We start from the raw sequence: 14,506 nt of genomic DNA, 5'->3' as shown, positions 1-14,506 counted from the left end.
AAGTTTTAGTAGCATTAGAAGCCAGTCTTTGCTTATGCATTGATAAAATGAGTCAGGCATTGACAGTAAAGTGCAGTACTGAAATATGTAGATTGTGTGCAGTCCCCTTACCCCTTCCACAGAAGTGAATGAGTTTTGGTAAACTCCTAGTGATAGTGTTGCTTGTCTAAAATCACACTGCGAGTGTGTGTGCATTTGGGTAAGGACTGTGAGAGAAGCATTTGGTAACATCATGTATTTGCTGACAGAGAACTGTTTTAAAACCTGCCATGTTGTCAAGTTTTAGTAGCATTAGAAGCCAGTCTTTGCTTATGCACTGATAAAATGAGTCAGGTTTTGACACTAAAGTGCAGTACTTAAATATGTAGATTGTGTGCAGTACCCTTACCCCTTCCAGACTAGTGAATGAGTTTTGGTAAACTCCTAGGATAGTGTTGCTTGTCTAGAATCACACTGTGAGTCTGTGTGCATTTGGGAACCACTGTGAGAGAAGTATTTGGTAACGTTGTATATTTGCTGACAGATAATTGTTTTAAAACCTGTCATGTTGTCAAGTTTTAGTAGAAATAGAAGCCAGTTTTTGCTTATGTTTTTATTAAATGAGTCAGGCTTTGACACAAAAGTCCAGTCCTGAAATATGTAGATTGTGTGCAGTTCCCTTATCTGTTCCACAGTAGTGAATGATTTTTGGTAAACTCCTAGGTATAGTGGTTGTTGTCTAGAATCACACTGTGAGTCTGTGTGCATTTGGGAACCACTGTGTGAGAAGCATTTGGTAACATTGTGTATTTTTTAGCAGATAACTCTTTTAAAACCTGTCATGTTGTCAAGTTTGAGTAGCATTAGAAGCCAGTCTTTGCTTATGCGTTGATTAAATGAGTCATGCTTTGACACTAATGTGCTGTACTTAAATATGTAGATTGTGTGCAGTACCATTACCTCTTCTAGACTAGTGAATTAGTTTTGGTAAACTGCTGGGGATAGTGTTGCTTGTCTAAAATCACACTGTGAGTCTGTGTACATTTGGGTAAGGATTGTGAGAGAAGCATTTGGTAACATAGTGTATTTGATGACAGATAACTGTTTTAAAATCGGTCATGTTGTCAAGTTTTAGTAGCTTTAGAAGCTATTCTTTGATTATGCATTGATAAAATGAGTCAGGGTTTGACACTAAAGTGCAGTACCATGTACTATTCTCTTCACTCTGCCAGAACTGAAAATGTAAAAGTTTTACCCAGGCACTAATCTAGCAGTAGTCTGATGATTTAGTCAGTTTCCAAGTACTCATGTTGTGAACCATATATTACCACATAGATTGCTTCAAATGTCTATGCAGTATGCTTACAGTCTTCTAAAATACTATACACTTGTCTTTCACATTTTCAATTCGCTAGCCAGTATCCATACACTTCCAGGAAACACCCTGTAACTCCCTTTGCAGTCCTCTAGTGACCCATTCAGCACCATGTACTAATCCATTCACTGTGCCGAAACCCAATGCGCTGGGTATCTGTACCACTACCAACCAGGAAAACCACTTAGGGTTCACCACCAAGTGAAGAAACGGAAAGGAGTGAATTAATAAAAAATAATAAATAGTAGAAACACCGATTCCGTGCAAAAGAAGCAAAAGGTGAACAAACCTCGTGAAACAGAGGCTCTCAAATAGTCTGCTGACGTGATCGTGGGCAGCCTACCCCCACATGTGCACACCTAATGGTCAATGCTGCCTGTACACAAAACAGCATACCTATGACACTGGAATATGAAGCAAAGGTTGCACTTAAAGCACCTTCTTCGAAAGGAGTACAATCCCTAAATCCAGACACCCTTACTCGGGTTGAACCTCAACCCGTAATGCAGTCACCTATAAATATAAGAAGACAAATAGATATATTGAGCTCTTCTCTGCTAGATAATATTAAACATAGGCCGCTTATATTTAGTGTTCCAAAAAAGCAGTTATCACATTCCTCTTCCGGTGGTGACCGTGTGCTCCTAACGAGCATTCGTATCTCACATAACAAAACCTTTTCCTAATAAATGCAGGGGATACAACAGAGACAAACAAAAAAAACGTGGTCACTAAACACAGTGAACCTATACCCTGGCTCTTAGCGGGAACAAAAAGAAAAGAACGGCGAATAAATCAAACTCTCCAATTGGTGAAGCATGCCAACCTGAACGCGGAAGAAACGTCTCATTGAAGGCTGGCCGGCCGGTGTAACCAATCGCATGCCGGTATGAACTGCGATAAACACAGTGAACAGACTCAGCAAAGTCTGTATCACCAAGCTAACTTTGCTTCTCTAAAGAGTCCGTGTGCTGGAAACGGAGTATCTGGAGCAACTACAATCAAAACCGAAAACAGACTCAAAATTCTGTATCATAACAAATAATGAGTGTACCTAGTTACAATATTTAATTTGTGTACTCCTGTAATGTGTAATCACTCGGGAACGGGCTCAAAGTCCCAACGTTGTGACTGCAGATACGTACACGGGACTGCAAATTGGGAATCAAATTACAATAAAAACCAAAGACTGACTCAAAAGTCTGGATCAAGTGGACTGCTCAACACACCTCGTATCAATAAAAAATCAGAGGATGTAGTGTCGTTCGTATTAGTTGCATGCATCGCCGGTGTAATCACATACTACGAATCCCAATATGATGACGAACAATGTTTCATGTGATATATATCTCTCTCCCATTATGGAGACAGCCAGTTGGAGGCAACCAAAGAATACACAGACCATATTGATGAAAAGTCAAAAAATGTGGTCTTCTCAATAAATAACAATATCTATCGAATAGGGGGGGAAAGGAAGGAAATGAAAGTACAAGAACTAAATTAAAAGTGAGAAACCACTATTTCCCATCTACTTCACCAGCGCGCTCTGTGTAATATGAGTTTCCATTCTAATGTGCACAACACATATGTGAAAGCCTTCTAACTTCAGAGTAAACAGGACTCTGAACAATTGATATTCGTTCTCACTTTCAATCCTAAAGCAAATAAAGTGAAACAAAATATTTCACGTAACTGGAGGTTGGTTGAACATCTCAATAAACCTCAGAGAATGAATTATCTTCCTAAAACTTTGACTTTAAAAATATTAGGTAGAAATTTGGTAATTCCCTAGGCAAACGTTGTTTGAAAACCAACTGGGAATCATTACAAAGTGTCCAGCCTTTGTCACATTTTAGATAGGCAGTGTAATGTCCAGATGTGGTGGAAGGACCATCATGGACAATTATTGCAATTGCTACAAACGTCCTTCTTGATATTGATAGTTGTGTTGCTACAAACTGCTTTATTAAAGTATCCAATTTTCTTCCATCAGCTGTACAACGTTGCATCATTAAAATTATGTATTGTCCATATTTTGTTAAAAATAATGTGGATAACATTTCTGATTTACATTGGCTACACTCCATGTTTTGATTTGCACCTTTAACTAATTTATTGAAAGACACTGATTTACAGTCTGGTAATGTTAAATATAGAAATCTTACAGTGTCTACATTAGTGGTACATGTATACATGCAATTTTCACAATGATGTTCCCATTTGTAAGAAAGGCCAAAAATATTTTCTATTGCTACACCTTCATTTTCAAAAATGGTAAGCAAATACATTAAAAATTCCTGAGCATCTTGTTGGATATTTTGTGTAAATTGTGTAGAACCAGAACACACATCCAAAAGATTACGAACATCTGAAACACATTGTATTTTACTTGTATCTGTTGTCAATTTTTCATAAACAGAATGCAACAGAGAACAACATCTTTTTTGCCAATTCTGCATAATTTGTTCTTGCAAACCTTCAAGATAAAAAACAACATTGACCACTACATTAGCATAGCAGTTGACACCTGAACTATATTCAAACTGATAACCAACAATCTCTTCAACAGTGTCCAATTTCTTTTTACTTGCAATCACAACATTATCTTGTTCTTATCCCTTCTCGACACCTTCAGAACAGATATTCTCAAACTTTCTTTTTGACCAATCACATGCTTTTCAAATACAGGTTATTGACCTAAATTTGGAGCATACACCCTTCTTAACCTATTATACTCTTTATGATTTATGAATAGTCACTGCATATGCCAGAGAAAATTGAAATTGTTTCCTACGGACATATAAATCTTTAACAAGCAAAAAACGAACTGAACAACGACCAATTTCTTTAACTTCTTCAATCTGATCAAATTTAAGATTTTAAAAATTAAATTCCTTCTTTTTTCTGATAATTAACAAAATCCACCACTTTACCCATTGTGCCATTAACTAAACCTTTTTCTACATCCAAATTACGCCTTAAAATTACCCGACAGTTTACACACGCATAGTGTCTTTTCTAAACCAGCTGTTTCAGATATTTTTTTTTCTAAAGAATCCAGTTTTGTTTTCAACTTTACCGTCAAAATAATAGTGTTTCCTTCATGCTCTAATTTATCGATGGCTTCCATTTTTATAATTTCTTCATTTTCCAGTTTCAATAGTTCTTCGTTGAATATGGAACACTCGCGCAGTGTTGGCATTAAGCAGATCACTGATTTATTTTCAGCAATTTTCATGTACACTTTTGCAGGAACTACATTTTCATTTGGAAACACATTGCAAAGTAATCGACTCTCCAAAGCTTGTTTGCCATGTTTTGTAAGAATTCCAATTCTTATATCTTGAAGAATACTTCCATATTCAGCATCATTTGCCTGTCGCATATTTGTTGTGAGTTCTTTGTATTCAAAATTAGTCCAAATGTTCACATTACCAACGCTACCAAGAGACTTTCTGGTATCTTCATGTGCAAGTGTTTTAAATACCGGTTGTCCTTTTACCAGAGTCAGTTGCAGTAGATCTCCAAAAACTATGACGTGTTTTCCTCCAAATAACACATCATACTCTGTTTTAAGAATTTGCTGCATTCTTAAATGAACAAAGGCAAGCATCAAGTTTGAGACCATGCTCACCTCATCAATAATGAGAAGTTTTATTTTCTTCACGACTTTTGAAACTTCACAACAAGCTTCTCCAGATAGCTTGTGGTATTCCAATTTGTTCTCATGATCTACTGGTAGCATTAGTAAACGATGTAAAGTAATTCCTTTAATGTTATGTGCTGCCAACCCAGTTGGAGCAGTGACAACACAAGACAAATGAGAATCAGTTGTTTTCTGCAGATAACTTGTAATTACTTTAATTAAGAAACTTTTTCCTTTTCCAGCTTGACCACTCACATACATTCGGCTAGGTTGAAATGATGTACATGAGCACCCTTACTTTTCATGAAGTAATCCATGGTCAATCTGCTCTTTCACTTGTTCATATATTTGTTTCTATTCAACATTTAGTTGTTCGTCCAAGTTTACTAACGGTATTACATCTTCTTGAGCTTAATACATTGCTGTTTCCACCTCATGCATGGCAGTTGCTGCTTCATTTTCAACAATTGGTTGTCCAAGTGGATGTTGACTCAGTGCAGCAGAACTTTGACTGTCTTGAGAACTGTCTCTAGCAATCTCAGCTGCAATTGTAGCTTCTTGATCAATTTCATCATTCAACATTTTCACATAATTTGCAAAAGCACTGCATTGTATGCTATCTTTACTAGCATTAAATGAATCTTCATAGCTCTGAAAATCTCTAAGTAATTCCAGTTCTGAACGCCATGGTTTGAACATTTGCAAAAGGGCTAAATAGTAAAATTCCCTTTTGTCAGCAGTGTTGCAACTCAGTTTCCTGTGATTAATTAAATTTCCTTTCCTTTGTTTCACCAGACATCCTTCGGAACCAATCACTGCATATTTTCCATCATTGATGTTCTCTGTAGTATTCCGTTTAAAAGTGTAGTTTTGCAGCACTTCATAGAGACACATGCTCTCAAGATGATGACTTCTGTTTGGGTAATATGTGTCCAACATATTCGTTTTCAAAATATCTGTACTTTCTGGTTCTTTTTCTGCTAAATATTCAATTTCTTGAACAGATTTCAGTACCCAATTTCACATTCCTGTAAGACCTAGACTTACCCAAATGATTCTTCCACTTTTGGAATATAGACTATGCATGCAGTCCTCTAACCACCTACACACTTGTCTTTCACACCTTCAATTCCCTAGTCAGTATCCATACAGTCCAGCAAACATCCTGTCACTCCCTTTGCACTCCTCTAGTGACCCATTCAGTACCAAGTACTAATCTATTCCCTGTGCGAAAAGCCTACCACTTATAAATTCACCTAGGCACTCTCCGTGCTGTACTCTAATCATTCAGTCAGTACCCAAGTACTCATGCAGTGAGCCAGGCCTTAGCACATGGACTGCTTTAAATGACTATCCAGTATGGATGCAGTCCTCTAATCACCTACACAGTTGTCTTTCACACCTTCAATTCCCTAGTTAGTATTCATACACTTCTAGCAAACACCCTGTCACTCACCCAGTGTGTCTCCTTATAGTACTGTAATCATTTAGTCAATTAGCATGTAGTCTTTTAGTGAGGTAGGCTTTAGGGCATGAACTGCTTCAAAGTAGTATGCACTATGTATGTAGTGTTTTAACGATCGTCACACTTGTGGTTCAGGGCTATAGTTTCTTAGTCAGTTTTTATATAAAATGTGTTTGTACAGTAATGGAATAGTATACATTTGAAAGTTATTAATATACATTTATTTGTGATTCTTTTTTACAGATACAGAACAGGAGTGTTTCTCATCCGTTTGCACTCTTCTTGTGCAAGATTGTTTGGATGAAGGGTCCTTAGGTGTTTCATCATACTTGCCGTGCCGCGCAAGTATTTTTTGTTAGGATCCCCTCATAACAGAACTCTTTCGCAAATCTTGCACGTGAAGAAGGTGGCATTGGTCTTTGTTTGCCCCTCGAGAAAAGTAGAACATTTCCACACCACTGAAGGAAAACCTTGTGGGCGTGGTGCATCCTCCAAAAAATCATCCTTAGATTCAGTGAATATTTTAAAGCGACAACATTTACAGTTTTTGTAAGTTAAACTTATAAAATTTTGTTAGTTAGCTGTATGCATTTTATATATCTGTGATTTGTATCTTGTTTTTTTGTTTGAGAATAGCATCTTGCTTTTTTTTTAACAATCTTTGATATTGTTTTGTTTTTTTGCCCGCTGTTAAGTGATGAGTACAATTGAAATCACTATTTTTAGTGAAATTTAATATATTCTGAGAACAGCAAAAAAGGCAAAAAAATTACTTTGTGGAAATTATGCTGTGTTGTAAAAAATGTATTATTACATGTTATAATTTTTTTTCCTTTTCTTTCACAGATCCAACATTTTAAAATAAGCAATTTTTATGAATTTAGATTGGAATGAAAATGTGAAAAAAATGTGTACCATTTTTTATTCCTATTACTGTGAAGGTAAGTTTAACTAAGTCTCAATATGCAGAATGAGGAGGTCTGCAAGAAGCTACAAAGATGAAACATGTTTCTAAAAACACTCTGTTGTTACCTATGTAGTTTTGAAATCTGACCATAATCAGATATCATGTGACCTGCAAAAAAAGAGATTTGAGGGGTTCATAATATCTCCCATTTTAGCTATTGAAGGACCGCAATCATTTCAATCATTCTTCTTTGAACATCTTTGCAGACAAATCTCTGTGCTTACCTGTGCTCGCGGTCTGTAGAGAGGGACCTTCATTCTGCTGCTGGTCACACTCAGCATACGTTGTGTCCAGAGGACAGCGTGTTAGCACTTTTACTGTCTTTTTAATGAAATTGTAAAGCCGTTTCTGTGACACCTTGCTGCTAACTGTACTTTGTTTAAAAATATTTTATCTTTACTTGATTTCTATACCGATGGTTACCATCTTTGCACATTGCTAATTTGCACAGTACCGGGCTCACGGGGCAGTTTCAGTTATGTTTTCCTCCCTGATAAGTCTTCTTTTGACGGTCGACCCAAGCGGACCCGGCTGTAGGCGGGCCCGCATTGCACCTGGGTTCGACCCGACAGCTGGGGGGCGTGGCTAGTTCCAAAATTAAAACGGCGTTGGGACGGCCGCGCAGCGGGCGCGCCGGTGGCGCGCCAAAGGCGCGCCAAAGGCAAGCCCGTCTGCGCCCGTCCGCGCCTGATCCACGCCCAGCGCCAGGACCCCTGCCCCTTGGTCCCCATACTTATACAGCAGAGGTGAGCTGTTAGCTTTGAATACCTATAGATGCAGGCCCCATGGCTGGGATCTCTGTTGGGAGGCCTCGGGGATAAGAACTTGTCCCAATTGTGCTGGCCAGTTTTGGGAACATCGTAAGGAGGCTGGTGGGGGGATCCTGCCTGATAGGCAGCATGGAGGAGAGGTAGCAAACAAGCAAGGAGTAGTGACCCCTCCTTTGAGGAGGACTATACCGCCACAGATGTTAAACTGTGTTTTGTTGAATGTTCGGTCACTTCATAAACACTGTTACCAAATCTATGACCTTATTGAGAATGGGGCGTATGATGTAATTTTTTTAACTGAAACCTGGGCGGACAATACTTCCGGTCCGGACTAGAACATTGCCTTACCCAGTGGTTATGTTGTTTCCTTCCAGGATAGACTGGACAAGAAAGGGGGGGGGAATAGCGGTTGTTCATTCAAAGCTGTTAAAAATTCGTGTGGAAACCTATCTTGATCTCCCCGCGGAAGCAATGTATTTCACTATCTATGTAGCTAATATGTACAAATTTCAAGGAATTCTAGTCTATCGTCCGCCAGGCCCCAAATCCACTTTACCTATAATGCTTATGCATTTTTTAGAATCTCGGATAGATCACCATCCTTTTATGATCCTTGGTGATTTTAATTATCATCTAGAATGTATGGAGCAGTCAGAGGTGGCGGTGTTAATTGCCAACCTAGCCGCACTGGCATTTTTATCAATAACATGGACTGGAAGGTGACCAATATTATGCCAGTTCCCTGGCCTGATCATAAGGCAGTGAATTTTACTATTAGGACCGGAATATCGGTCTCTCACTCAGGCCATAGGGCAGAGAAACACATGATCAGACCATGGTCTCAGGTGACCGCTGATAAACTGCTCCCTATTCTGGGTGGCTCACGACCCTCCTACACTAATGATATCTCGGAGGCGGCGATAGCCTTTAAGGACTGGCTGGCGGCCGCGATGGAGAGGGTAGCTCCTCAGAAGCCACTGGGTTCCAGAAGAACTAAACTATCTGCGCCTTGGTACAACAACAAACTTAAGATACTGAAGAGTACATGCAGAAGGGCTGAGCGGTTGTGGAGAAAGGATTATAGCATTGAGGGCAAAGCACACTATAATTGCACTCTTGCAGCCTATAGGCAAGCAATAGTGGCAACCAAAAGTGCTTATTTTAAATTTAAAATCAGCGAGGCTGGTAACTCAGCTAAGGAGCTTTTCAAGACCATAACAGCTCTTGCTAAACCTCCGCAGGACAACTCCTACCGACCTGACCTGGAAACTTGCCAAAAGTTGGCGGCATATTTCCAGGAGAAGGTTCAGACCATCTATAATGAATTTATTAGCATGTCTCCCAGATCGCCTAGCTCAGAGCGGAGCGATCAGGGGCAGGATTTCAGCCCTAGGGGTAATACGGTTCTTAGTGAGTTTGCCCCCATTACGGTGGAGGAAACACGTAGGTTGATCACCTCAATCAACTCAGGATCTCCTTTGGATCCGTGCCCACCATCAGTCTTCCATCTTGCTGCTGAGGTGATTGCGGAGGAGCTATCCCAGCTAATGAATATAGCAATGCAATCTGGCTGCTACCCCTCGAGCTGGAAGAAAGCTATAATCAAGCCTCTGCTCAAAAAACCTACACTAGACCCTCAAGTCTTAAAAAACTATTGTCCAATTGCCGCACTGCCCATGGCGGCCAAGATTCTGAAGAGGGAGCTTAATCGCTCCCTTACGGCATACCTGGTGGCCCACAATCTGCTTGACTCTTCTCAGCACGGTTTCCGCACACAGCACTCTACAGAGTCAGCACTTCTGATGGCAGCAGAAAATGTGTGTACTATAGTCGACGGGGGAGGTCGGGCAGTCCTGGTGATGTTGGATCTCTCAGCTGCATTCGACACCGTGAATCATACGGTGCTGATTCGGAGGCTGCAGGAGTTTGGTGTCCAGGGTACTGCATTGGCCCTATTAGCCTCTTTTTTGGAGGGTAGGGAGCAGAACTTGTCATGGGATGGTCTGCAGTCCGACCCGTTTCACTTACCGTGCAGAGTGCCACAGGGCTCTGCCTTATCTCCCACGCTCTTTAACATCTATGTTGCCCCCTTAGCCAAGCTCATTAGGGCGCATGGCTTCACGATCATCTCCTATGCTGACGATTCTCAGATTATTGTGTCCGCTGGGAACCAAGCCAACGATACGGCCACTAAGTTTCACAGCTGTATGGCAGGAATCATGATCTGGATGCGAGAGATTTTACTCAAAATTAATACGGAGAAAACGGAGATAATTGAGTTTGGCCAGGGAAAACCCGTGTGGAGTGGTTCCTGGTGGCCAGCGGAGGCTGGCGAATGCCCTTGTCCCGTGCCTAAGGTCAGAAACCTGGGAGTGGTGTTTGATAATCAGCTTAATTTTTCTGCGCATGTTAGTAATCTGGCCTCTTCCTGCTCCGATCTAATAAGGACACTGCGGAAGATTTTCCCTTTTATTAAACTGGACCTTCGTAGGAAGGTGGTGGTAGCTTTAGTGCTGTCCAGAATGGACTACTGTAATGCATTGCTATTAGGAATCAACAAGACCTTGATGAGGAGACTGCAGGTCTTGCAGAATGCGGCAGCTAGACTTTTGCTAGATGTTCCCAGAGCTCATTCTATCGCTGAGGGAATCAGGGCACTTCATTGGCTCCCAGTCCAGCAACGCATAGATTTTAAGGTTCTATGCTTAGTACACAGGGCTGTGTTTGGGGGGGGAGCAAAGGAGGTTCGGAATCTTTTTGTTCCCTACTCTCCAGGTCGGGCACTTAGGTCCTCCTCTCAATCCCTCCTTAGGCTAAATCGTGTCAGGAAAGCCAGATGGGGCGGCAGAGCCTTCTCTTTTCATGCCGCCAGTCTCTGGAACAAACTTCCTGCCTCTCTGAAACTAATAGACAGTCATCAAGTTTTCAGAAAACTGTTAAAAACACGGCTTTTCGATGTGTCCCGGTGTTAATCATGGAGGTGTCCTCTCTCTACCCACCAGCGCCAAGACGCTTCGGCATTCGTTCGCGCTTTACAAGTGGCTATCCTATCCTATCCTATCCTATCATTCGCAAGGAATTTTAAAAACAGAAATATGTCACTTTTTGTAACATAGTTATTGTTTAAGATACTTTTTCATATTTACAAAGAGAGGAAAAGGCACTCTGTGCACTTTTTATACTCCATGTAAATACAACCTCATCATGTAGACCACTTTGTGTTGAAAGGGTGTTCTATAAGTGTTGCTGTGCATGATTGCACTTAATACTCATAGAACAAGACACATGTCTAGATTTATCATAAATCATAAATCTCGATATGTGTGTGAATGGTGCACCATTCTAAAATTGGTGTAGGAAAGCACAACAAGGAGAATTGTTTTAATTTCTCCACATTTTTATATCTTCAATGCATGCTGAAATGTTCAGCATACATTGAAGGAGAAAAATGCATTTTCTCATTGTTTTTGTGCAGGAAGGTATGTCTTCCTGTAGAAAAACAAACAGCACATGACACAGATATCCTTGCACTATGGTGCAAGGGTGCCTGTGTCACCACATGGCTGCAGTTTAAGCAGCCGTGCAGACAGAAGGATAGATTTGCAACATATTTATGTACATATGTTGCATCCTTGTGCTTCGGAGGTACTTCAGCACAAAGCAGTTAAAGAGGTTAGTGTGTGATGCTGCAGCACTTCCTCATAGTTCTGCACTTATACTTTCACACACTAACAAAGAAATCTAGCTCTTTTTTTAAACCAGGAAAGTTAGTTCTTACAAGAACTTTTTTTTTCTTCTTTCTTCTTTTATCATTTTTTGGGGGTTTTCTGAACAATTTAAAAAAAATAATTGTTTTTTCTGCAAAAACAACCAAAAAACAAAACAGGAGAAACCAAACAATGAACTTCAGGGAACAATAAAAAAAAATAAAAAAAATTAAAAACTAGCAAATGTGACTTGCTTGCCGGCGGCAGATCAGATCGATCGACTGCTCCCCATAGCACAAAGTCGCATTGCACTTAGTGTAGAGCACTTTTAAAAATTGAAATTGAGGACGGATGTCCAAGGTTTGGGCTGATGGATGCACTCTTGATGTGCTCGGCTGCGATGAGGTGGAAGGCGCAGGAGCAGGAGTGTTTCTCATCCGTCGGCACTCTTCTCGTGCAAGATTGTTCGGATGAAGGGTCCTCATGTGCTGCATCATACTTGCCGTGCCGCACGGGTATTTCTTGTTAGGATCCCCTCGCGACAGGACTCTTTTGCATATCTTGCACGTGACCAAGGTGGCATTGGTCTTATTCTGCCCCTCGGAAAAAGTTAAAAATTTCCACACCACTGAAGAAAAACGTTCTTTGGGTGGTGTCTCCTCCAAAAATTCATCCTCAGAAATATGAGGAGATGCAGGTGATGCCTGCTGCCCTGAAGCCATTTTTGGTTGAAAAAAGTTAGAGCTAAGTGTAAACTTAGTCTAAAAAATAGAATGTCAAAGAAGAATGATTGAAATGGGTGGGGTCTTTCAATAGTTAGAAGAGGAAGTGTAATGAACCAATCAAATCTCTTTTTTTGCAGGTCACATGGAATCCGCGCACCCTGCGCTTATGCAGCACGCACCCAGCACGCATCCGCGAAATTGAATAAAAATAATTATAGGATTAGATGTAAAAATCTATTACTTTTAAGACTAGTTTAGAGTTTGTCTTCAATTAATATTCACATGAAATACATATATATGTTTTCTTAAATGTTAAATACTTCGCGGGATCTGCGCACCTACCGCGTCATAGAGGCAGATGACGCAACGCGGAAGCGCGTAAACGTCGCATTACGTACATCAAACGTGTCGCGTATAGGCTGGGAGTCGCGTACTGGTTGCATTGGAATCGCGTACTAACCACATACCCGCCGCATACCATGCGCGAATGCTAACACGTAGGAATCGAGAACGGTGCGCATAGGGTGCGCAGATCCAAAAACATTGAAAAACATATATAAAATAAAGTTTTAAACATATAGTTAAAAAAATATTTTGCAAAATATAAAAAAATATGTTTGAAAAACCCATTAAGTTCAAATAATATTTTTTAATTTTTAAAAGTATTAATTGAAAAAATAAGTTTAAAAAATGGTGATAAAAAAGTATTTTAAAAAAACGTAATTAATGAAATTGACACACTGAATTTGAAAAATATACAAATCCAATCAAAATCATTAAACATGATATCTTCAGAGATAAGTTATAGATAGGAATTAGCATTTAAAAAACCTTTGAAGTTCACTGAAAAAACCATAGGTTTCATGCACGTTATTTAGGAATTGGCATTTAAAAAACCTTTGAAATTCACTGAAAAAACCAAAGGTTTCAGGGGCGTTATAGTTAGGAATTGGCATTTAAAAAACCTTAGAAATTCGCTTAAAAAACCATAGGTTTCAGGGGTGTTATAGTTAGCTGGACATTTCCCTCGTACCAAACCCTAGAAATTCCCCTGTTATAGTTAGTTCAGTTAACTATAACTCGCTCCCCCGCAATGCACTGCTGATGACGTCACATATTACATCCCTCATGACATGGTCAGTGACATCACTGATGACATCACTGATGACATCTCAAAGTGAATAGCTTCATGCAACACTGGAACCGTGCCATCTCCTAACCATAATTCAGTTATGAAGAGTAAGTCAGGTAGGGAGGCAGTGAGTATGTCGTCGATGTGGTGCTTGTTTTTAGAGAGTGATCGAGCATTTATTAGTATGCAGTTTAGAGACTGGGGTTTGGTGGTGGTCTGACTTTGTTTTGTGGAAGTGTGTGCAGCATTTCTTGCTTGAAGTTGTAGCAGGTAAGTCATTAGTGCAATTAGTTATATGAGGATAGCAGTAGTGTTGTTTTCTATATCATATTCCTTATCCAGCAGGTGTAGAAGGCATTGTGATGGTTCTGGCTCTGTAGGTGATAGAGATGGTGGTTGAGAGGGATTTTGCGAGCTGTGATGTTTTGTAGAGTAGCCTCGTTGTGTAATAGACATTGAAATGCAAAGTTGTGAAGATTGGCATGTTGTTTAATTTGTTTGCGTTTTTAGGGTGGGGGGGCTTGAGTTAGGAGCGGTGGTGATCCATGTGGGATATGTTGTAAGGCTCTGAATTGTGCAATGAATGAGAGTTCTTGTGTTGGTGTATTTGTTTAGGTGTGGGAGACGAGAGAAAATGTGGGAGGAAAGATGGTATAGGATGTATATTATTGTGTAGTCTGGAAGGTGGGAGTGGGTGTATGTTTCTAGTTTGTGATTGAATGTATTATGAAATAATGTGT

The sequence above is a fragment of the Triturus cristatus genome, chromosome 6, assembly GCF_964204655.1.
Source record: "Triturus cristatus chromosome 6, aTriCri1.1, whole genome shotgun sequence".
Classification (NCBI taxonomy): domain Eukaryota; kingdom Metazoa; phylum Chordata; class Amphibia; order Caudata; family Salamandridae; genus Triturus; species Triturus cristatus.
Note: the sequence above shows the minus strand (reverse complement) of the source record.